The following is a 25,281-nucleotide window of genomic DNA, read 5'->3' as shown; positions in this document are numbered from 1 at the left end:
AGCTGAGATTGCATATACAAAGCATGCCACCCTCCACTGTTGGAAACATAGTAGGCATTGCTAAATTATCTCAGCACCCTTTCTTGCTGAGTTTGAAGATGGCTTCAGAATCCTCAAACCCATCATTACCAAGCAAATGGGGTAAGGAGCAAATTGAAATCTATTTGCCATGCCTTTCTTATAATCTAAATGAAAATGTGTGTGTATGTATAAAAATGAATCTTATTAATTCAGTTCTCTGAAGAGTTAAAAAAATAGGCTTATTTTTGAGTTGCATATTTAACATAATACCAGGAGAATTTTAATAGAGATGAGAGTTTATTAAAATGGAAAACAAATTTTATATTAATATTCAGGCCTCACAAACATTGTCTACTGCAAACTATGATTTACTCACATAGAGAACGTAATAAGAACCGATAGTCCCACATTGATTTATTTCTTCAACCACACTCAGGGATATAGAGCAACATAATTAACAGCAGTATCTTCAGACACAAAGAAAATCAATTCTTATGCATGCATATGTGTTAACTAGGAATCTTTTAGAATTTTTCACAATGTCTGATTCAGTAAACTGCATCTATGATAGTGAAACCTAAGTGCACTCTTTTGTAATACATCTTGGCAAATACTGCAAATGCTATAGACCCAGAAGCAAAATGACAACAAACAGAAAATTCTATTACAGTACAATTAATTATTAGGAAAATTTGCTAGTCCAGTTCCCAAACAGCAACCTAATGAAAGTGGTTTTTATGTATATATGAATTTGTGTCAGAGATGAAACTAAATGAAAGCATAAAAAGAAAAAGGGAGTAGGGAGGACATGAGCAATGGCTGTATATTAGGAGAAGAGAATAATTGGTGACAATATTTTGGAGGTTTTCTAGTACACAAAATCAAGAAGGTTAGATTTTAGCATGGCAATAAAAATTAGTACGTGGTTGTGAGGAAAATAGAAACTACAAGAGCTGCTACATAGATATGCCTTTCTCCATAATTGTCTTGACTGATTAAATGACAGAAGTTTCTTCTATAAAAAAGGTTAATAAAGATGAAGCATACGCTTAGCCTGATTTAGTTCTACAAGCTGTTCTTTAGGCTTTGTAGGAAAACCAATTTCCATTACCCACCAGCCTTCTGATTGTTCTGAGCTTTCTCATCAGCTTGGGGAAACAGATTCTCTATTTTTTTTTTTTTTTTCTTTTAGAGAGAGAGAGAGGGTGGGGGGAGAGGCAGAGGGAGAGAGAGAATCCCAAGTAGGCTCCAGTGCTCAGCATGGAGCCTCACGTGGGGCTTGATCTCATCATGACCCTAAGATCATGACATGAGCCTAAATCAAGAATCCAGAGCTCAGCTGACTGAGCCACCTAGGCACCCCTGAGATTCTACTATTGTTATTTGAAGTATCACCAACCGACTAGAGTGGATACAACAAATGCCAAATTGAAATATTCAACCTTCTTTATCTTTTATTTAAATTAAATGGGAATGTCTCTTGTCTTCCAGATTTTTTGTATGATTCCTAAATTTTATGGTTTGCACAGGCCTCGATGCAGTCCTTCTTAGAATAAGAGCTCTTTTATTTTTATCTGGATATATGATTAACTCTAATGGACTGAGGACTTTATCATAACGTTTAACTGATACAAGCATGTCCTCACAGATCCAGGAAAGTGTTTGAACCAGTAGGAATTTATTTATTTTATTTTTTTTAAAGATTTTATTTATTTATTTAATAGAGAGAGAGAGAGAGGGAGAGACAGTGTGAGGGGGAACACAAGTAGGGGGAGTGGGAGAGGGAGAAGCAGGCTTCTGGCTGAGCAGGGAGCCCGATGCGGGGCTTGATCCCAGGACCCCAGGATCGACCTGAGCCGAAGGCAGTGGCTTAACCAACTGAGCCACCCAGGCGCCCCTGAACCAATAGGACTTTAATATAAATCTGTGGAAGGTGAAGATGGTCACTCACTTTTTATTGCCTTGTTTCAAAATTAAGACACAAAAATATAGCATCCACTTTATTTTTAAAATAAATATTATAGTATTACTTATCCATAATAGCCTGGCCTCTTTCTAGAACTATACAGACAGCAAATTAGTTACATTTTTCAGTGCAGACTATTTATTCATTACAAGTGTATAGATAAATAAATTTAAAATTTTACCTGAATTTATTTTTCTCCCCATTTGGTATTTTAGTCCTATAGAAGAGATTGGATAGAGATGGCAAGGTCCTTAAAAGTTTCAACCAGAGACAATTTTAATAACTTTATTTTTTTTCCCTTGGTGTAGTACAAACTGACCTACTTTGAAGCATTTGGAACATCAAAATGCTATTGCAATGTTCTAACCAAGAAGCTGTCCAAACTAAGTGATTGTGGCACTTCATAATTGAAGGACTTCAAATAAATCTAGTGCTGCCCCAGTTTCAGCTCTTAGCCTCTCTGCCATTTTTTCTTTGAGCACTTTCTAGGTAAAGAGAAGAAAGCTCTATAAGGAAAGGGAAGGAGAGAATTATAAACTGATGGAAAATTGGAGGAAATTAATAGTGTTGTTTTTGGATCTTCTTAATATTTTGATATTTGGAGACAAAAGAAGATAGTTGGATTTTTACTTTCAATGAGAAAATGATTTGCAACTTAGCTTAAGACAGCAAGACTGGGGCGCCTGGGTGGCTCAGTCGTTAAGCGTCTGCCTTCAGCTCAGGTCATGATCCCAGGGTCCTGGGATCGAGCCTCACATCGGGCTCCCTGCTTGGCGGGAAGCCTGCTTCTCCCTCTCCCACTCCCCCTGCTTGTGTTCCCTCTCTCGCTGTGTCTCTCTCTGTCAAATAAATAAATAAAATCTTAAAAAAAAAAAAAAAAAAAAAGACAGCAAGACTGATGGGACCTGCCCTGACCTCACCCATCACATCCCAGATAATCAAAGCTTAAGAGATAAGATGGTATAACTCTGAATCCCATATATCTGAAATAAATTTGACTCAACAGAGGAAAGTGCATTTAAAAAAATATGTTTACCAATTAAAAAGCAGAAATACAATTTTGGGGGGAAATATTTTTGAAAGAAAATGTCCCTCAATTATCAGCTATTATTATAGAAAAGTATAAAACTAAAATCTCTGGATTTCTCTTCTGGTTCTTTCATTTACTAACTGTATAATCTTGGGTAAACCACTTTATTCTGAGACTATTTTCTTATCCTTAACTCAGAATGATTACACATTCCAAATTGACTTCATAGGACCAGGTAAAGGTAGAATGAATATTGTGTATGAAAACACTTTGAAAATATGGAAAACCATATTAAAGTATGAGGCTTGATTGATATTATATATATATGTATTATTATTATTTATTTATTCATTTTAAGAAACACCTGGGAGCTGGGGCAAAGGGAAACCTCCACTAGCTTCACCTGGGAGACCCGTAGGCAAGAAGTCTTCATTCTTCCTTCAGAACCAGAGCAAAGCTTCTTGCATTGGCTCTTTTTCTTGCCCTTTCTTTTTTTATTTTATTTATTTATTTATTTTTAAAATAATTTTTTTTTAAGATTTTATTTATTTATTTGACAGAGAGATAGAGAGCACAAGTAGGCAGAGAGGCAGGCAGAGGGAGAGGGAGAAGCAGGCTCCCCGCTGAGCAGCGAGCTCCACGCAGGGCTTGATCCCAGGATCCTGGGATCATGACCTGAGCCAAAGGCAGCCGCTTAACCAACTGAGCCACCCAGGCGCCCCGCCCTTTCTTTTTTTAAAGGAAAAGTATTATTTTATTAAGTTTTTAGAATTCCAGTACAGTTAACATACAATGTTAAAGTAGTTGATTGATATTATTATGTTGGTCATTACAAGTTTAACCAAATGACAAACATTTGGCCATGACTTTAACTGCAATCTCATAATGTGTCATTTTGACAATAATCTTAAACATAAGGACATGAAAGAATGAGATCGATCTACAACACTATCCAATCAGTAATATTTTGAAGCCAGCTTTTTGACATTTTCCAAATGAGACCAATGCTGATCTCACAGTAATCCAAAGAGGGTGAATAGTATTTACAAGCAGTATAGAAGAATATCATGATTGAGATTTTTCCTATTTGAAAAAGTAATTCAACATGATATACATCACAAGAGCTTTTATTTGCAGACAACATTACATTCTTGTGCAAATCACTTCTGCTCACATACACCACTGGCTTGACCTAATACATATTTCAAAACAGGGATGAATCTACCTAAGTCAAAAAATAATACCTGTATCAAATGCTGTATTTTAGCCTTCTCTGAGCACAAGGGCATGGAGAAAGATGGAAACAATGATTAGTGTGCAGAGAAGGGAGAGCAGGAAATTTTCCCTTTACTCAAAAGAATGTTTTCTCAAATTGGGCTAACATTTTCCTGGTTGGTTTTACCAGTGGGAAGCTTTTAAAACATTGGAGAGTTCTACTTTTGTTCTTAGTTTTATTGTATCTTTGAGTTTGCTAAAAATTATTAGAAATCTTGCTAAACTGGAACCTGCAGATGCAAGCCAAGGCTCAGATAAAATCATCAGCCCTTTATTTCCTAGCTTTTTGGAACTTTGTATAATCCATCTCTCTCCTGTCCCCAGGAAGCCCACTATCCTCATGGTACTGCAAATTCTTTCTAAGATCTAACGTTTCATATTAATATGGTAATAACTTATGTTACCTTTTAAAGGTCAGTTTATATTTTTAAATATAGCCTTAAAGGGGCAGTGAATAAATCTTAGATGTGAATCTTCAGGTAATATGATTCCCAGATGAGGGTCTATATTTGTGTAAGGATTTTATTTTTCCAAACTATACAACCAGCCAAATATAGATAAAACTAATGTCCATGCATGTAGATGATTTTGTTGCAAAAATATAGTGAAATTAGGGTTTAATATTGTCCAGAGACTGTTAAATACCATTGAAATGCCTCTTGATGCCAAGTATCTAGACGACTATGATGAATATTCAAATATAAAATATGGAGTGCTGAACAAAAACAATGATGTGCTGTGATAATAAATTTGCAGCACAAACTCAAGTACTCATGCACCATCACATTTCTTCACTTTTAACAAATGAAATTAAATCTTCCTTTAAACCAGAAAAGTCAATCTCAGGCATTTTTACTCTCCTGATCTCCTTGCCCCATTTACCTTATGCAGAGCAGAACATTCAGGAAAGCTTCTTCTTTTGTCAGTCTGCTAATTATTGTTGAGACGCTGCTGTCCTTGATCACTGAACTCTTGAAGTCTGGTGAGTCTCATTTTCTATGCCATCTTTGGGCCTTTTCCTGAAGCTGTGCTTCTTATCTCAGAGTCAGAGTCATAGGGACACTTGGAAGCCACCTTCTCCAAGGTCTTACTTTTATCCCTGCATGCCTCCACAAAGCAGATGGATGCCCCTCAGAGAACCTGCCAATGTCCAATCTGTAAGAAATCTCTCCTTACCCTCTGCTGTTCTCAAAAATAATCTCCCCTGCCCATTTCTCCTCCTATCTCAGAAGCCCAGCATAAACTTATCGGTACATGTGAGCTTTGATCTTTGCAGTAGCCCCTAAAACACAGAAATTAAGATCTGCCAACATGCATGACCATGACCATGAAGGAGAAATAAGGAAGTATAGGTACAGATTAAAACTTCAATACATTAACCTTGACCAACTTATTAAGTGCTTTTGTCCCCCCACCTACAAAGTAGAAGTTCTATCAAGTTTGGATGATTTACTTTTCTCATTTTGTGGCTAAAAACTGTACCTCTAGCCCTTGTTAGTAGAAACAGATTCCACATATAAGTGAAATCATATGGTATTTGTCTTTGTCTGCTGGACTTATTTCACTTAGCGTAATACCCTCTAGGTCCATCCATGTGGTTGCAAATGGCAAGATCTCACTCTTAACTGGCACTAGCATCCTTAAACCCGTAAGAAAGGCCCCTGCCAAGCACCCCATGCTTTAGAGGACCCTGAATATCACAAATATACCAAATTAAATTATAACAGATGCATAATCACATCACTAGCATCTGGTGCTCAGGGCTGACACAGTGTGACCAGGACACCTGAAATCGCTGCCTTCACTCATACCAGTCAGGTGCAGAGAAGAGCTTCCTATCTCTTGTCTTATGTTCTTGAACAAAATATGCCTCTATCTGAATACCATAAAGGTTTTGGGTTGTCTCACTGTCAACACTGGAAATAGAGACAGAAAGGATCTGAGTATTAGAAGGTCTTAGATAAGAGGAAAAACGTGCCCCATTCTTCCCCCTACACACGACTCTAACAGGTTACTTCATAAGGAAGCATCATTTCCCAGTGTGCTGAGCATCCATTTTTATTCTTTTCACTTGTATTTCAATGCACAATTCCAAAGATATCTGAAAATTAGCCAAGTCTTCGCAATAGTTGTGCAAGGTGGTTTAGAAACATTTCCAATATTAATGTATATTACTCTTGAATTTATATATATGTATATTTATGACATTTATATATATCACATAACATAAAGGAAGCCTGACATTGATTCTTTTCATCAGCAGTGATATTGGATATTAGAAATTTAGATTTGTGAGTAGTTCCATTTTGACAAAAATTTTCAGTAAGAATTAATAACACTTTCCCAAAAAATCTTAACAATTTATATTTATTTAAATGAATTTTTAAATTGATATTTATTATAAATTGTATTTTGCCTTTATGCTTGATAGAAAAGTTTGGATATTTGAGAAGAAATTAACTTTTCAATTTACATGAATATCATTGTGTTCCTTATATTTACTTTAATTTACATTTCTTTCCCTTTTTTTGACGTATAGTTGACACAATGTTAGTTTTAAGTGAACAACCCAGTGATTCGTTAACTGTGTACATTATGCTGTGCTCACCACAAGTGTAGCTACCATCTGTCACCATACAATGCTATTATAATACCACTGAGTATATTCTCTGTGCTGTATCTTTCATTGCTATGACTTATTTATTCCATAGCTGGAAGCCTGTATGTCCCACTCCCCTTCACTCATTTGCTCATTCCCCTACTCCCTTCCCCTCTGATAACCACCAGTTTGTTCTCTGTATTCATGGATCTGTTTCTGCTTTTTCTGTTTGTTCATTTGTTTTGTTTTTTAGATTCCACATATAAGTGAAATCATACGGTATTTGTCTTTGTCTGTTGGACTTATTTCACTTAACATAATACCCTCTAGGTCCGTCCATGTTGTTGCAAATGGCAAGATCTCATTCTTTTCTATGGCTGAGTAATAATTAAATTTTTATATGTTATATTCAAAGTTTATAGACTTTAAAAAATTGCATTTTCTTTTTTGATCTTTTATATCATCACCATTCAAAAGAATATAAGTATCTGAAAGTACCCATTATAAAATGATGTTCAGGAGAGTAAAAAACAAACTATAAAATAAATATATAGTAGTTTATAAATCACAGGTGGTTTTGTTTATTGTTCATTTAAACACTGTGGTTATATTAACAGAATACCTAGATAGGTACAATAAAAATTAAATTCAATCAGAATTTATATCTTGCCCATTTTTCATTTTATAAAACCATAGCATTCCTTTTTTTTCCATTTTTTTTGTTATGAAAGTATATTGTTTGATGAGCACAGAGAATATATTTTATTTCACAGTTTGTTGGTTTGGTATACAGCTTTTAAACATTTAAATGTCTTACATGTGGGCTTCCATTTGTACTCTGGCCCTGGGCCTCTCAAATACTAGAAGCAGGCCTATAAACTAGAATAGTAAAAGAATGTGAATAGATCCATTTTCCCTGACCCTGACCTTTAAAAATAGCCAGCAGAACTACACATGATTGATTTCCTGGCCTCTAAAGAACTATTGGTATTACAGGTAAATTTCCAGGACTTCCCTTGTCCTGTTTTCTTCCTGTTTCATGCAGATTTCACCTCTCTATTCTGTTGGTAACTCTCAGTTCTCTGACCCCAACCTCATTCTCCACTGCTCCCTTGTAAATGAACTGTTTGTGCGTTCTCCATTGTGTTTGGTCTTTCGCTTTTGATCCCAGGCTGTTTGATTCATCCCTTTAGTTGCCAGCTTCCCTGATGGCTTGAGTAGTGAGGGTTAGTTCTGGCGGCTTAGGAGGCTCTTCTTATCCTTGGAGACTCAGCTGGAACCTGGCAGAGTAACTCACACTTCTAATGTAGGTGGTGGGTCCGAGAGATTAACACCAATCCATTATTACTATGGAAACAAGATAAAGGAAATAACTTACTTTATCATAGGAAGGAAGAAGGTTTTTCTTTGTATATAAAAAAATGCACATATGCAAAATACTACCAAAAATTCTATATATGTTATCTACACTTATAAATGTGTAAGCTTCCTTGTGGAATCTCATTTCTTTACTCAGATTAAAGAAGGTTTCTGTCTCTGAAAAAGACATGCTAAATATTATCTGTCACATATATTTCTGTACCCTGTCTTATTAAATTTTAATGTTTGATTGCTCAGTGAAATAACATTGAATAAATCAGTGCAAATAAGTATCAGCATCTAAAATTTCATGTCTCGCATATATTATCTGTCACCTCAACATTACTTTTCTGCACTCTAGAGAACTAAGAGATAATTCAATTACCAAAATACGCATGGGAGAAACAAGATAGTGACTAAATACCACACTTTTTGTATGAATATTTGTCATTCTGGCTGTTAACAATGCAATCTCTTCAGTATTAGTACACAAATTCTTTTTGTGTGCACTTTTGGTCAAGGTTAGTGTTTTTCAGGTACTACAGAATTCTTGGCCACACACTCCCTAAATTCCTCCCATGATGCAACCAAGAATGGCCCAAGCTCATCTAATGAAATGGGATTAAATGGATCTTTGATCTTGAGTTAGAGATGCAGACATGCGGGATAATTGGAGGCAAAATCTGATAATCCAGTAGGTGTGCAACAGTATGGCCCTACTGGATTTTTAGCTAGAGACCATCCTGATGGTTCGGCATCTGTACTATACCGAGAGATATGTGTTTTAAAAATCACCCATCCCTGATTAGAGATAATTCATTGTAGGAACAATGGTGCATGCTGCCAAACTACTCCAAGTACTTTGTATTTTTTCCTGCTTCTTTGTGTCTAAGAGTTCCCCTGGATCTGTCTATTCCCTAAGCCTTGTCAGTTATATCTTATCATCCAGATTTTCACTTGTTCTGTGAGCATTCATTGCCATTTTGCCTGAGACAGAATTGGTTTCCTTTGCTTGCAACCAATATACTATAATACAATGTTTCTGAGAACTAATATTCTTAGAAAATGTTATGATAAACAATTTAAATTGATTCACATTCAAGAGTAATCTAGAATAACCAAAAAGTTTATGTAAAAAATAATCCCAAGAAACAAGTCTAAAAAATAATAATGGAATGCACTCCTTTGGAGCATTTCAGGGTGCTTTTTTCACTTATTACCTTCTTTGATAATAGCAACAAGCAAGTGAGACCAGAAGGACAGAAAATGTTGTCCTGATTTTACACACAGACACAGTGAGATTGAAAACCCAAGAGTCTAAAAGGTGTGTTATCCCACAGAAACAGTTGGGCATACGCTTAGGGCTGGTTGAGAAATCTTGAGAAGGAAATACAATAGGTATGATTTTCTACATGCAGCCCTATAAAGGCACAACCAACATCATCATCTCTACTACCTTTATTAGATGTGGAAGGAAGGTAAGCAGACTTCCTATATACTGGAATCATTTTCTAATTTCTTGGAGCTTCTATTCCACTGGGCTGACAAGCACTCCAGCAACTACCTTGCAATAATGTTCCCATTACCCGGTTAGATTTACTGGATCATTTGTCAGAGAATTTCAAAATCAAGCATTTTATGTCTTTATCTCTAAACCTGGAAACTTGTATTCAAGTGAAACTGCGGGCAGAAACTCAATATGTAAACAGAGAAAGCTGATGCTCTAAGTGAAGCAAGATTTGTGAGACTAGAGACCTCTGATCCCCACACTTAAGGCCTCTCTGTAACCCAGGGCTCCTCGAGAAAGGGTCTAAACACTATTAATGTAGCCCTGCCCCCTGTTTTATAAGTGAAAATATCCAGGCACAGATAAATTATGTAATTTTTTTTTCCAAACCTGGTCCCAATATAGAAATTTTATGGAAGACCTGGAGCCTTGACTCCCAGACAAGTACTTTTTTTTCAAATTCAGGGGAACACTTGTATTTATACCCCATTCTCCCAAACTTCACATCGAAGGAAGGGCTTCTTCAGTGTCTTGTGAAGATGAGCATGAATAGCCCTGGCAGTTATACTAAGTTGTATATTCCTCAAGTCATTTGTGTGCTTTTTGAGGGAGTTTCTATTTCCCATGGCTAAACAGGCAACATAACTTACCTTCCAAATGAGAATACTTTTGAATGTGAAAGTCTCCCCCTACACCTCAAAAGGGACCCAAGGCCCTGAGATCCTCTACTGTGGGCATCACTCTGTGATGTGCTGCTTGGGACCACCTTGGGGTGCTTGCTAAATTATGAGGGCCCCGAAAAATTCCCATCCACTAGAGGGGGGTAGGGAGAACACCTGAAAGAACTTGGGGAGGCGGGGGTGGGGGTGGGGGTGAATCCCCCTATGGTGAAGCTGTAGGTGCTGGTATGGGAGGCTCAGAGAACTTGGCCTGGGGGTACCAAGAGGGGGGAGGGGGCAGTGTTCCAGAAAGCCAACTTATCTAGGGAGGGCCCCAGGGTCCCTCTCCAGGGCTGCACTCCAGGCCTGTTTCCAAACCTTTAATTGGGAGTAAAGCCCTCCCCACTCCATCCAGGCTCAAAGCAGCCACAGGATCTTCCCGATATATGAAGATTTTATGACCCAAAAAAGAAATAATAATAATAATAGTCAGTATAGTATAATAATATAGTAATATAGTAATATAATAACATAATAATATAATATAATATAATATAATATAATATAATATAATATATATGTAATTACACCTGGAGAGCAGGCCAGGCAAAGTAGGATGTATGATCATCCTATCCATGGTATCTAGTGTTATGTTTTATATAATTGGAATTACTCTATGAAAAAGGCATTCAGCAGTCTCTATCTTGCCCTCAATTATTTAGAATGTCAAAATAAATTCTGTACCATATAGATATCTAAACAATCCCTGCCTCACAAGAAGAGATTCAGACACATTTGTGGCATTGTAGGTACGTCCTGTCTGGTCTGCTTGGAAGGCACACACATGAGAAGAGGCTAAAAAGTGAGGGAATTCCATTCTAAAATAAAATAGTAAATTATATGAAATGAAATTAGTGAATAAAAAATGAAATTAATATCTGTTGAGTTCAGTTTTCTCAGAGAAGTTTCAGTGTTGAAGTCCTGGTTACTCATTTCCACAACACCATTTCCACTCAAGCCTTACTTTCTTGTGGTGGCCAACGGCCAATATTGGGCTCTTTTTCAGCCCTTGCAAGTGCAATTTTGTAGGCTACTTTTATAGGATATTCTTGCCCTTTCAATTAGCTGTCTGTTCTCCTTAGTTACAAAGCAAATGACTTTCTGACCAGCTAACTCTGGGCCTTTAGTGACTTGTGGTCCCACATTTGCATTTGACACTAATCACTCCAGCCAGCTTAATACCAAAATCAATTTCCAATTCAGGAGCAACAAATGATTGGTCACCTGGTCAGTGTGTGGTTTCCTGATTCCCATATTCCTTAAATTGTGAATCTGTTAATGATATTGCTGAGATAGGGGAGAGCCTATCTTTAGGGAACACAGCTAAATTTTCACTTCCTTCACTTCTTCTTGGCAATATATAAAACTTATGATCAGAAAATGACCGTTAGGGTCTGTATAAGAACATTTTATAAACTGATACTTAACATTTACAAATTTTGCACATTTTTGTGTTTATTATATTTCACAATAAAAAAAGAAAATATTAAAAGCTAAAGTATGATAGAATTAATTTTTAATTAGAAAACATTTGCATTCCTTTAAAATTCTTCATTTTCACTTTTAGACCTCCTACACTTGAAAGATTCCTAACTAGAATCCAAATTATTACTGGGTCTCCAGTCAGTAGGTCATGCTGGTCATGGAGCCCATTCTACTGCTCTGTCCGGGCAGAGAAACAAATACGCAGCCCTGCCCAGTAGCTGAGTGTCACATCCAGTCCTACCCATCCAGAAAGCCTGGCCAGACAACCTGGCAACTATGGGACTCATCCTTCAGTCCTGCACAGGAAGCCAAGCCAGCAGCTCTGCCCAGGTGCTGAGCATAGCCTCTGGCCCCAACTAACCGCGGAGACCCACATTGTCTCTGGGCAGCCTCAGAATCCATCTTACTGTATCACCAAGTTATGAAGCCTCACCTATAAGCCCACCCAGCAGAGGAACCTGGCCTATAGCCCTGCTCAGTTGTTGAAACACAGCCTGCAGCCTTGCCCAGGCAGGCACCCCAGCCAGTGACTCCCCCAATTGCAGAGCACAGTCTCCAGCCCCACCCAACTGTGGGCTACAGCTGGAGGTCAATGACAATTTTTTACAAAAATAGAAAAAAAAAAAGAAGCACTAAACTGAATAGCCAAAGCAATCCTGAAAAAGAACAAAGCTAGAAGAATCATACTTCTAGATTTCAAGCTATATTATAAAGTTATATAGTAATCAAAATAGTATGGTACTGGCATAAAAAGAGACACACAGAACAATGGAAAGAATTGATAGCCTAGAAAAAAACCTATGCATATATGGTCAATTAGTATCTTACAATAGAGTCTGTCTCTATCAGATTGTAAACTCCCTGAGGGCCCATATTGCTCTGTACTTTACCTATGATGCCTGGAAATAGTTCTTAAGTAGTAGATACTTAATAAATCTCTGGAGAACAGTATGGAGTTTCCTCAAAAAGTTAGAAATAGAACTACCCTATGATCCAACAGTTGCACCACTAGGTATTTACCCAAAGGATACAAAATACTGATTTGAAGGGGCACATGCACCCTGATGTACGTAGCAGCTTTATCCACAATCGTCAAATTATGAAAAGAGCCCAAATGTCCATTGACTGATGAATGGACAAAGAAGATGTGGTATATATATATATAAAATAGAACATTACTCAGCCATTAGAAAGAATGAAATCTTGCCATTTGCAATGACATGGGGGAGCTGCAGTGTATTATGCTAAGTGAAATGTCAGAGAAGGATAAATACCATATGGTTTCACTCATATGGAATTTAAGAAACAAAACAGATGAACATAGGGGAAAGGGAAAAAAAAAGAGAGGGAAGCAAACCCTAAGAGACTCTTAAGTATAGAGAACAAACTGAGGGTTGATGGATGGGAGGTGGGTGATGGGTATTAAGGAGGGCACTTGTTGTGATGAGCACTGGGTGTTCTATGTAAATGAATCACTAAATTCTTCTCCTGAAACCAATATTACACTATATGTTAACTAACTAGAATTTAAATAAAAATTTGAAACAACAACAAAAAGATACTTAATAATGTGTTATATGGATGAATAGCTCTTCTTTGGGAACTTGATAATCTTATAAAGTTATTGGATTTCACACAAAACATATATAAAAGGACACTTCTGGAGTTTTCTTCCTTTCTTGGTGTTCACACTAAACCTCTATATTAGTTTGTTACAGTAATGAAGTACCACAAACTGAGGGGCTTAACCAACAGAAATTTATTGGCTCACAGTTCTGGAGGCTAGATGTCTGAAATCAAAGTGTTGGTAGTGCTGGTTCCCTCTGAGGGTGTCTGTGAAGGCAAAATCTGTTCTGGGACTTTCTCAACTTGGCTATGAAGATAACCCTCTTCATGCTCATATCATGTTTCTCCTTGTATGCATATATTTGGGTCCAAAATCTCCCTTTTTATAAAGCAATCAAGTTGGATTAAGGCCCATCCTAGTGATCCCATTTTTTTTTTTTTTTAAGGGTAGCACTAGGATTTATTGAACTGTGCCTTAGTACAGGTGCTGGGGCTTGCCCATGGTGCTCTTGATGTAGAAAGCCCGGAAATTCTGCCAATTCTTCTTGAGCAAGGACACCAGGAAATTGACCGCTAAGTGGATGTTGTACACAAGCTCGTCATCTGTCATCTTCACATGGCCAACAGCCACTGCCAGACACAGCACCTTCTTCATCTGGAATTTGATGGTGGACTTCACTTCATCCACTTTGGCCACATGTTCTCATTGTGGGTCAGCAAGGAAGGGAACTTGCCAGCCTTATTCCAGCCTGGGCCCAGGATTCATGGGATCTGCTTGATCAGAGATTCTGAAGCCAAAAAGGCATCATACTTTTTGGCCAGCTTCTTGACTAATTTCTTATTCTTGTTGAGTTTCTTCAGCACCTCAATATCCATGTGGGGAATATCCACTGCCTTGGCCTCATCACAGTGCTGCTGATCCCCCAAAACACATATGGAGAACTTGGGGCGGGGAGTGGACTTAAGCCTGACGGTGCCCGAGAAGCGTTTGTCCTTCTGAGGGTCATAGTTCTGCAGGGTGATCTGCAGCTCCACCGTCTCCAAAAACTTCCGGCACTTACGCTGGTTCCCATGCAGGACTTCCTGCACCGCCTCCTACAGGGTGTCACGGGAGACTTTGCTGCTCATGGTTCTTTGCGCCGCAGTAACCAGAAAAGAGCTTAGTGATCCCATTTTAACTTGGTTACCTCTGTAAAGACACTATCTCCACATAAGGTCACATTCTGATGTACGGGGGGTAGGACTTTACCGTATGGATTTTGAGGGGACACAATTCAACCCATAACAACCACTTACATTTCTATCATAGTATTTCCCTTATTGGTTATAATAATTTGTCTTTATTCATGATTAAACTTTGAAACAGTTTGAACACAGTAGTCACTCAGTAAACATACAGGGTATGAATGAATGTATGCTCTGAAGAATGATTATTGATCCTAACACCCACCTTCAGCTTTTCCAATAGGGCTTCTTTTTTTTTAAAGATTTCATTTATTTATTTTAGAGAGAAAGTGAAAGAACAGCATGAACAGGGGAAGGGGCAGAGGGAGAGGGAGAAGCAGACTCCCCCCCCCCCACTGAGCAGGGAGCCTGACATGGAACTCGATCCCAGGACCCCCAGATTTTGACCTGAGCCGAAGTCAGATGCTTAACTGACTGAGCTACCCAGGCGCAACCCACAGGGATTCTTAAAATGATCAGATAGCCTCTTGCTTCAAACCTCCATCAAGGCCTAACCACCATTTTCCTAGGCTTGCTTTTTCCTACCTTGTACCATGTTGTAGTGAATCTGAGCACATCCATGATGCCTATTAGCACTACAAGGACAGGACCCTGAGTTAATAATACTCATCTTCATACCCCCAATATCTAGTGCCTTGCTTGGAGCATAGTAAATGTTCAATGTTTATTGAACTCATGGAAGCCAACAGAACTATGACCCAGACCAAAGAAGTAAGGACAAAAATCATTTCCACATGGATATCTTAGGAAAGGCTATAATCTCTGTGACTCTGGGGTACATGGATCTTTCACTGTTGTCCATTTCTTGAAAACTGAGGTCAGTGTGACCTTCAGGCTGCAGGTGCCTCCTATCACTGTGTCCCAGGAGAAGTGGAAATCGAGTTACATTGAAAGCAAAGTAAAACTACTTCAGGGTCTTGTCCCAGCTGTTAGTTCCTAGGAAAAGAACCAGTGTCACATTTCATTGTCTCTGTATCACAACAGCAATAAAAAAACAATTCCCTTCCTTTAGAACAGTGCTGTTCAGGTCCTGACGCTGCAGTGGCATAGGATTTTGTGGGAAGGTGCATTTTTAAGAGAACTTGGCAATACAAGGAAGTGCCGCAATCCGGTTTTTAATGCCATCTTGGCATTGTCTTAATTCCCATTCCAGATGTTCCACTTGGAGGGGTGAGAGTGTGGACATTTTTTTTTTCCCTTGGAAATGCAACAAATACCATAGCAGTATATAGTTTGTCCTCATCTCCAGAGAGAGATGCTGAAAGAAATGCTTCACTTGGCACAAATTCAAGGACACTCATTATAATAGGGGAAATCATACATCACAATAAAAGAAAATGTTAGCTTTCACTTAATATCATCCCGTTGCCTTAAGATATATTTTCATTTTAGACTCCTTCTGTGGAGACTGCAGTGTTGGGAGAGCAAAATGAACAAAGAAATGAGTACAGATATATGCTAGGCAATAAAATATTATTTAAAATATCAGAAATAGTGCACTTTATGGAAATTAAAGTAGCTTGGACATTCCTCCCATATGTGGAATGAATAAAAAGTAAGCTGAATCCTGAGCAATCTTTCAATTTGCTATTGAATGACTGAGTTTTGCTTTTCTTTTTTAAGTAAAATTTAACAACCTAGTATGACATTAAAATTGTCTCTTCACAAATTCTGTGGTTCCATCCTTGATTTCATGCTGTAGGATCTCCTTATAGATGAATCTGTAATTTAAGAATAAATATCTCTGGGGCGCCTGGGTGGCTCAGTTGGTTAAACGTCTGCCTTCGGCTCAGGTCATGATCCCAGGGTCCTGGGATCGAGCCCCACATAAGGTTCCCTGCTCAGCGAGGAGCCTGCTTCGCCCTCTCCCTCTGCTACTCCCCTGCTTGTGCTCTTTCTCTCTGTCAAATAAATAAATAAAATCTTTAAAAAAAAATCTCCTTTCAATGTATTGGTAACCAAGTCCTGATGCAGACCGTTCTATCAAGTCTTGCCTGACTTTGAATTTGGCTCTCTAGCAGTTCCCAGGAGTATTTTGCTCCAAGATATTCTCTCCAGATGTGTCTCTGCAATTTAGGATTGAATTTATGCATGCTCATATTCATATTTGAGACAACCGATACCTCAGTAATGTTTTTATTGATCTTACTGCAAAAAGATGAGAGCTTAATTGGTAGGGCGAGATTGGTTCTGTCTGGGTATATTTGATAAGGTAGACCCTTAGGGGAGATCATTAGGCCCTAACGAAAAAAGAATTGGTCTTATTGCTGTCCTATCAAACTGTTTTTGCTTATCTTATCATGAAGGTGGTGGTGGGGCTCTGTGTTCAGGCAAAAAGCTGAACTGGATTTCATGGAATCGCATGGGGGCTGGGTGACCAATGAGAGGCTGTTGCTAGGGAGAGATTGCAACCAACATATGCTAACTAAATCAGACTTGATATAAGTTGAAAAAAAAAGCAGGAGGAGATAAAATTCTCTTTGTACATTTCTCTCTCTCTCTTAGTACTAGGTACTCTATGTGTTTTTGATTATAGCACTATTATTCTTTTTTTTTTCTCCTCTTAGAGGCTTCCTTTATTCTTTTCAATATTCTGGCAATGTCTGGATTAACCCTGGTAGATAGGACTTTTTTTTTTTTCTTTTTTATGCTAAACTTCATTAGGGCAAAAGAAGTCAGGGTTCTAATAATCTCCTGTGCTCCATTCCAGAAGACTTCTTTGGCCTTTCATGAAAATCCCTGGTTCTGTACAGTGGGATGTGCTTCCCAGCTTTATTGACAAGTTGTTCAAAGAAGGCTATTGCCTAACATCATCTGTGAACAGACCTATGGCCTTGGCTTGATTATAGCACTATTATTCTCACCTCTTATTTACCCAGACCTGTTTTTTTTATTTTCCTTTCTCTGTCTTAAATACTTCAGCCGTGCTTTCCATCTTAGCTATTCTACTGCCTTCTCTCTCTACCTATGAAATCACCAACTCTCAATTTGTCATAGATCATTGCTAATGATTCAGTTCCTAAGAAATCTAAGATTGTAAAAAATAGTTTGTTAAATATCAAGGGTTCACGGTGATAGAAGTATGGTGATCTAGGTCAGGGCAGCAGCTGGACAGGATCTCAGAAACTGAAAAGTCTGGTATTTTGCCTGCCCACAGGGTAACTCATTTGTGCTGGAGTCTACTTACTGGGAATCAACAGAAACTCCTAAAAAATGCCAAGTTATGCAACAGCCTCAAAAATAATACAGTGCTTATTGCTCAATAATTATTTGTTGACTATAAATGAATAGGAAATCAGCCCTTGCTCTTCAGAGAAAATAATATAGTATGGGTCTTTTATGCAATTCAAGAATGAGTAAGATGAATCATAAATTTATGAAAGCCTCAATGGTTAGAGAAAATACACATTCATGTCCAACCACACCTCCCTCATAGACTGGCATACCCCATATCACATTAAGAAAGCGTTTCCTATTTTTCTCCCCTATTCCTGTAATGAATAATGTTGGATCTTTAATTAAGCTAAGTATTGAATGATGAATTATTTGTTCAATATTCACATATTGAAAATTCTTTCCATAATTCAGGAAAAAGTCTGTGTCATTTCCCCTAATTTCTTGTCTGTGCCTTGAGTAACATTTTAAGTGTTTGCTTTGTATTTGTAGTAACAGATCAGATAATGAAAAAAAAAAAAAAGGAATTCTCACCTTTATTACTATTTATTTTAAATTAATTCAATTTTTAAGCCAAGAGACTGGAACAACAAATATAAAGCTGTTTATTGTTGATGATAAGGCCAGATGAGTTCTGTCTCTTATTCCACAGCATTGGTAGATACTGCTGTACTGAATCAATGATTCTGATCCGTGAACACAGTTAGTAAGAGCTACTGATATGGCTCCCTTTCTTAAGCCAGAAGGGCTTGGGATGGGCTCCTTCTCAATACCATTAAAACCATTTTCTCATTTATTGCATGTCCTCCCTCCCATAAGACTCATGATGTAAAAACCTGGCTCCCGGATGGGACAGATCAACGAATGAGGTATAGGCCAACACCCTCTAATTTCAGGGTGAGTACCGACAATGTAGGAACATCCAGTTTGAGGGGGAAAGCAGCAGTTTGGTGCTCTCTATCAGCTATTCTGAGAGGTGATCTCACATTTTATTTGCCAGACTTTAGTTCCACATTTGGGCTCTGAGCTGCCCTGGAAATGTGTGGGATATTTATGAAATGCCTAATATGTTTGTAATTTGCATTTGCCAACTCTATTTGGAAATCAGTGCAAAAATAGAGAAAAAAGTAAAGGCAACTATTATGTTGCCAAATGTGTAATTACTCTTTTTCATAATCTATTTTTCCTTGGAAATTAATGTTTTGATACCAGGCAAAGAGTTGTATCTAACAGAGAAAAAAGAACCATCTTTACTGTGGCTTATTTCCTAGGTTATGTGCAATCAGTGAGTCCTATCATTGTTAATCCTTTGCCACTGTTTGCTATTCTCAAAAAACTTAGGACCTTACGTTTCATTTTATGAGGTGATCTAGTATTTCTGGCTGTGCAAGAAATGTTGCTATCATTTCTTAAGGCCCACTGTGGACGGCTCCACATGGTGGTTTCAGGCCATTTCTCTCACTTCTATTTATTTTCTGACTTAGGTTATCCCTTGGCTGGTTTTCTATACATGCCATCAGTTGTTTTGAATCATGCTGTTCTCAACCTGAAAAATCCTTCTTTAGTTCTTGCTCTCATCCAGATTCTTTCCATTCTTCAACACCCAAATCAGTTATTTTGTAATTTTCCTTCTTTCTTCCTTCCTTCCTTTCTTTCTTCCTTCCTTCTTTCTTTCTTTCTTTTTCTTTCTTTCTTTTTAGCCAGGGGGAGGGAGAGAGAGAGAGAGAGAAGTGGGGGAGGAGCAGAGGGAGAGGGAGAGAGAAAGAATCTTAAGCAGGCTCCACCCCAGCTCAGAGCCCGATGCGGTGTTCCATCTCACAACCCTGAGATCATGACCTGAGCCAAAATCAATATCAGATGCTTAACCAACTGAGCCACCCAGGTGCCCCTAGATTAGTAATTTTCTGTTCTTAAAAGTCTTATCTTCTGGCTGCACTGATCCTTCTCTGGATTGTGTGTTTTTGTTTCACAAAGTTACTTGAGAGTGATGGTCATCTCATATTTTTCTTGTATTCTCCATGATATCCTGCACAGAACTGTGCACAATGTGGACATTCACGCTCAAGTATTCACATATTGGTTTTAAGCCATATATATGTATGTTGTATACAATCCCCCAACTTAATGTTGCTCTCTACTGGGTACTGTAATGACATGAGAAATGAGCACCTCTTCCCTTCCTGTCTTAGGGACATTTATGCTCTAAAGTAATGAAAATAATAAAATAACTACTATCTTTGTCATTATTATTTAATTGATTGATTGATTTTCTTGAGAGAGAGAGCAAGAGAGAGACAGTGCAAGCAGGGGGAGGGGCAAAGGGAGAGGGAGACAAGCAGGCTCCCTGCTGAACATGTGGCCCCATGCAAGGCTCAATCCCAGGACCCTGAGATCATGACCTGAGCCAAAATCAAGAGTCAGACGCTTGACCCACTGAGCCACCCAGGTAGCCCATCATTATCATTTTACATATTGCATGCCTACTATATGAGCTAAGATCTACATATATCATTTCATTTGATTCTTACAACAGTCTAGCAAGAGATGTATTGGCATTGCCATTTTAGAGGTGAAGATGCAGAAGCTCAGAGAAGTTAAATGAGTTCCCCAGGGTCACAGAGACAGTAAATGATAAAGCTGGACTGGAATCCAGGTCATCTTTCTCTTAAACAAAACAAAGAAGTGTGTTATTTTTCTTGTCTTGTTTTGTCATGTTTTGGGGAGTGGGAGTGATGTTCATTGCGTGCTCCTTCCCTCTCTTGACAGATCCTCACAGCCCTCAGGCCTATGACCCTAGGCTGCCCAGGGACCTCCTCTGCAGTGCTGGCAAAGGGTCTTCCATCCTTTGGGAACATGATCCCTTCTTGTACTCTTCCCTGACTCTTTCTTCTACTGCTCTTATACCTTCCCAGGTGACAGGCTTGCTCATGTCTGATAGATGGATCTTCATATTGTACTAGTAGATAATTGTGACTTAATTTTTGTCATTCTTACCAGAAAAATGTGTGTGCTGAAAGTGAGTTCCAAGGATCATAGTTTTTTATCCCAAACTAATGAAGTTCTAATAATGAGAATATTATGGTTAAAGAGAGATTTAGAAGCTTGAGCCTTTCAATAGTGCCTCTCAAATCACATCTATACCAACTGCCTATGCAAGCTGAGGAAATTTAAATCTAATTTTCATCTCTTTTCCCTAACCTTTTCCTTGGAGCAAAGTGAGGTCAAGAAGTGTGGTAAACTCTATCGCCCATGCTTAGAGCCTTCTTTGTATTATTTTGCTCATTTTAGAAACCTAAAATTCAAGACATCCATTCCCAATGTCTTCTATGGCAGATGAATGGACTTGATCTTAGGGATTTACTCCCATGAGAACAAGAACTTTGTCTCATGCTCACTACTATGGAACAAAAGCTCAGAGCCTTGCCTGACAGAGTAAGCCCCCAGGAAATACTTATTGAGTTAATTGATGAAATTAGCATATTTCAAATTAGGTATTCCTAAGGATAACCATGAAAACTAATATTTATTGAACTAACTATATGCCAGAGAGTCTTTTTTTTTAAGATTTATTTATTTTTAGAGAGAGAGAGCGTGCACACATGCGAGTGGGGGGACAGGGGGAGAGGAAGAGAGAGACTATCCAGCAGACTCCCAGCTGAGCGCAAAGCCCAATGCTGGGCTCGATCTCATGACCCTGAGATCATGACCCCAGCCTAAACCAAGACACGCTCAACCGACTGAGCTACCCAGGCGCCCTTATGCCAGGTATTCTTATAAGCACTTTACACATATTAATTTAATACTGGAACAACTTCCAATATTTATTATATAGCTGAAGAAACTAAGGTACCAGAATGTTATGTAGTTTACCCAGTCAAGCAGCTAGTCAGTTTTGGATCTGTGATATGAAACCAGACAAACTCAGTCCAAAAAGAGACTTAACTACTAAGAAAATTTGTTCAGATATCAAATCCTCCCGAAATATTGCCTCTACCACCACCCCTAAGACAGGCTGGGTAAAGTGTTCCATTTAGGATCATGTTATAGCATATGCTTTGTATATATCACACTGTATTATAATAATTTGTTTGTCTTTGTCATTCTTAATTGAAATGACTGGGTTTAAAAAGATTGTGTAAAAAAAATGGAAGCAAAATATATAATTAAAAATCAATTTGGGATAAGGTCAGAATAACAAAGCATTTTCTATCTGGAAAATCATTTTGATTATCATATAAAAGATATAGCTTAATGTTGATTAGAATAACAAACAAAAATAAACACTACTAGACCCCAGAGGCCAATGATTCTCATTTTTTGTTAATTTCTATAATTTGAATTTGCTGAGCAAGAGCATTTGATTTTCTTTGTACCTTCAGTTTTATTTTATACAGTGCTATCTAGGTCAAATTAAATATCGTTTGCCACAGATACAGATTAACTATTATACTATCCTGTGTTAGGTGCTCATTCCCCCTCATATTTATTTGCTAAGTACTAACATCTTTGTCATTGGGAAATAGGTTCTCTGAGTTAGCATTATGGAAATGCAGAAAGTGACCCTGCTGTGGTTTATCGGGTCAGGTCAGAGATTGAAAGGTCCCAGATGGCTGCAGGATCTTGCAGTATGCAGGTCTGTTGCTAGGAGACCATATTGATCTTTTCCAGCCTCTTTGCAGATGACCTCCTCTACTTGCCAGTGATTGATTGCCATCATTTACAGCATTAGGTAGAAGGTTTGCCTTGTCTTCAATATTTATAAAGTCAAAAAATCTAATCATTTAAGCTTAAAATGCTTTATGATATTTTTTTTTTTTACACATCTATAGCAGCCTATCATTAGGAATGCCTGCTCATTTAGTGTGCCCAGTTTCAAATAGGGTTCAATAGATATATATTTTCCTGCCTTAATATAAGTACAATGTGAGTATCAAAACCAATTTGCTTATATTAACCAAAGTCAGTTTGCTTCCTACTGATCAAAACCAAATTGTGTTGTGTCTGCCTTGCCCAGCTCTTTGTCTTAGGCACAAAGCTCTAACTAGAATGGCTTTTCTCAAGATGATCAGTTTCATACCTTAAAATGTTCCACTTATGGAGAATAACAGAAGACTTAATTGCACCTCAGTGCTTTCATGTCTGGCTCCTAAAGGTCAAGTTGGACAGTGTGGTCCATAACTCGACAGCTAGTCCAATGAGAACACTGACTTTCTTCTCCCCCCCCACGCCAGTGGAGAAGTGCATTACATTTGAATGCTGCTCCAGTCAGTCAAGAAGGAGGTCTATACACAAGTCAGGTTTCCTGATTACAGCTCTCAATGATTAAATGCCTGATACAAATATAGTGCTTTCTAATATTTTAGGGTAGATGAAAAAAATCAGACGGAGACAGCCTTGAAGAGGACAGCTTTTTATTAGTAGAAGAATCCATTTAAATGGATACCACAGCAGTATTTTGCTTAGCCTGCTTTGTCTGAGACAGGGTCTTCTTTTTTTATGTTATGTTAATCACCATACATTACATCATTAGTTTTTTTTTATTATTATGTTGTGTTAATCACCATACATTACATCATTAGTTTTTGATGTAGTGTTCCATGATTCATTGTTTGCGTATAACACCCAGTGCTCCATGCAGAACGTGCCCTCTTTAATACCCATCACCAGGCTAACCCATCCCCCTACCCCCCTCCCATCTAGAACTCAGTTTGTTTCTCAGAGTCCATAGACTCTCATGGTTCATCTCCCCCTCCGATTTCCCTCCCTTCATTCTTCCCCTCTTGCTATCTTCTTCTTCTTCTTCTTCTTTTTTTTAACATATAATGTATTATTTGTTTCAGAGGTACAGGTCTGTGATTCAACAGTCTTACACAATTCACAGCACTCACCACAGCACATATCCTCCCCAATGTCTATCACCCAGCCACCCCATCTCTCCCACCCCCCACCACTCCAGCAACCCTCAGTTTGTTTCCCGAGATTAAGAATTCCTCATATCAGTGAGGTCATATGACACATGAAAAAGTGCTCAATATCACTCGGCATCAGGGAAATCCAAATCAAAACCTCAATGAGATACCACCTCACACCAGTCAGAATGGCTAAAATTAACAAGTCAGGAAACGACAAATGTTGGCGAGGATGCAGAAAGGGGAACCCTTTTACACTGTTGGTGGGAATGCAAGCTGGTGCAGCCACTCTGGAAAACATATGGAGGTTCCTCAAAAAGTTGAAAATAAAGCTATCATACGATCCAGCAATTGCACTACTGGGTATTTACCCCAAAGATACAAATGTAGGGATCCGAAGGGGTACATGCACCCCGATGTTTATAGCAGCAATGTCCACAATAGCCAAACTGTAGAAAGAGCCAAGATGTCCATTGACAGATGAATGGATAAAGAAGATGTGGTATATATATACAATGGAATATTATGCCACCATCAAAAGGAATGAAATCTTGCCATTTGCAATGATGTGGATGGAACTGGAGGGTATTATGCTGAGCGAAATAAGTCAATCAGAGAAAGACATGTATCATTCATCATTAGTTTTTGATGTAGTGTTCCATGATTCATTGTTTGCATATAACACCCAGTGCTCCATACAGTATGTGCCCTCTTTAATACCCATCACCAGGCTAACCCATCACCCCACCCCCCTCCCCTCTAGAACCCTCAGTTTGTTTCTCAGAGTCCATAACCTCTCATGGTTTGTCTCCCCCTCCGATTTCCCTCCCTTCATTTTTCCCTTCCTGCTATATGTCTGAGACAGGGTCTTAAAGACCTTGGTATCCTATACATCTTGACTTCTCTAAAGTTTCCAGGAGAAAGGGAGACGTGATGGGAGTTTTCATAAAAATAATGGTGATAGATACTAGGTGCTTATTTTGTGTAAAACATTGATCTCAACAATACATAGGTACACACACCACGGAGAGAGAGAGAGAGAGAGAGATGGATAGCTATTACTTTTCTTATCCATCATAACAACCCTAGTAGGTAGGTATTATTATTTTAAATAAGATGAGCATATTGAAGCACAGATGTTTCAGATGATTGGCTAAGGTCCATGCAACCAGGAAGGGATGGATGGAGCCAGGATCCATCCCACACAGGTGGAAGGCCAAACCAGAAGTCCTAAGCAACACTATCACCCTCTGCCCTGCAAGAATGGAATCTGGACCTGATCCAAAGTTTCTCTGTAATGATCGGAGAACTCCAGCAACTCTCATCCCTCCACTCACCTCATCATCGACCCCTTGATGCTTTGCTGACAGCAGCCTCCCTCAAAGATTTGGGGAATCCAAAACTTGGGTCTCAGGAAGCAGCACTT

General features: G+C 38.4%; 1 long non-coding RNA gene and 1 pseudogene across 1 annotated transcript in view; one reads left to right on the top strand and one right to left on the bottom strand.

Moving 5' to 3' along the window:
• LOC144381846 (uncharacterized) overlaps positions 1-25,281 on the top strand; it is a 367,900-nt gene that overhangs the window by 335,768 nt on the left and 6,851 nt on the right. The gene's annotated exons all lie outside the window — the stretch shown is intronic.
• Positions 13,956-14,655, bottom strand: LOC118547435 (large ribosomal subunit protein uL1 pseudogene; annotated as a pseudogene).

Source organism: Halichoerus grypus, chromosome 5 (assembly GCF_964656455.1).
Source record: "Halichoerus grypus chromosome 5, mHalGry1.hap1.1, whole genome shotgun sequence".
Classification (NCBI taxonomy): Eukaryota; Metazoa; Chordata; class Mammalia; order Carnivora; family Phocidae; genus Halichoerus; species Halichoerus grypus.
The sequence above is the reverse complement of the archived record's forward strand: the minus strand, read 5'-3'. Positions and strand labels throughout refer to the sequence as shown.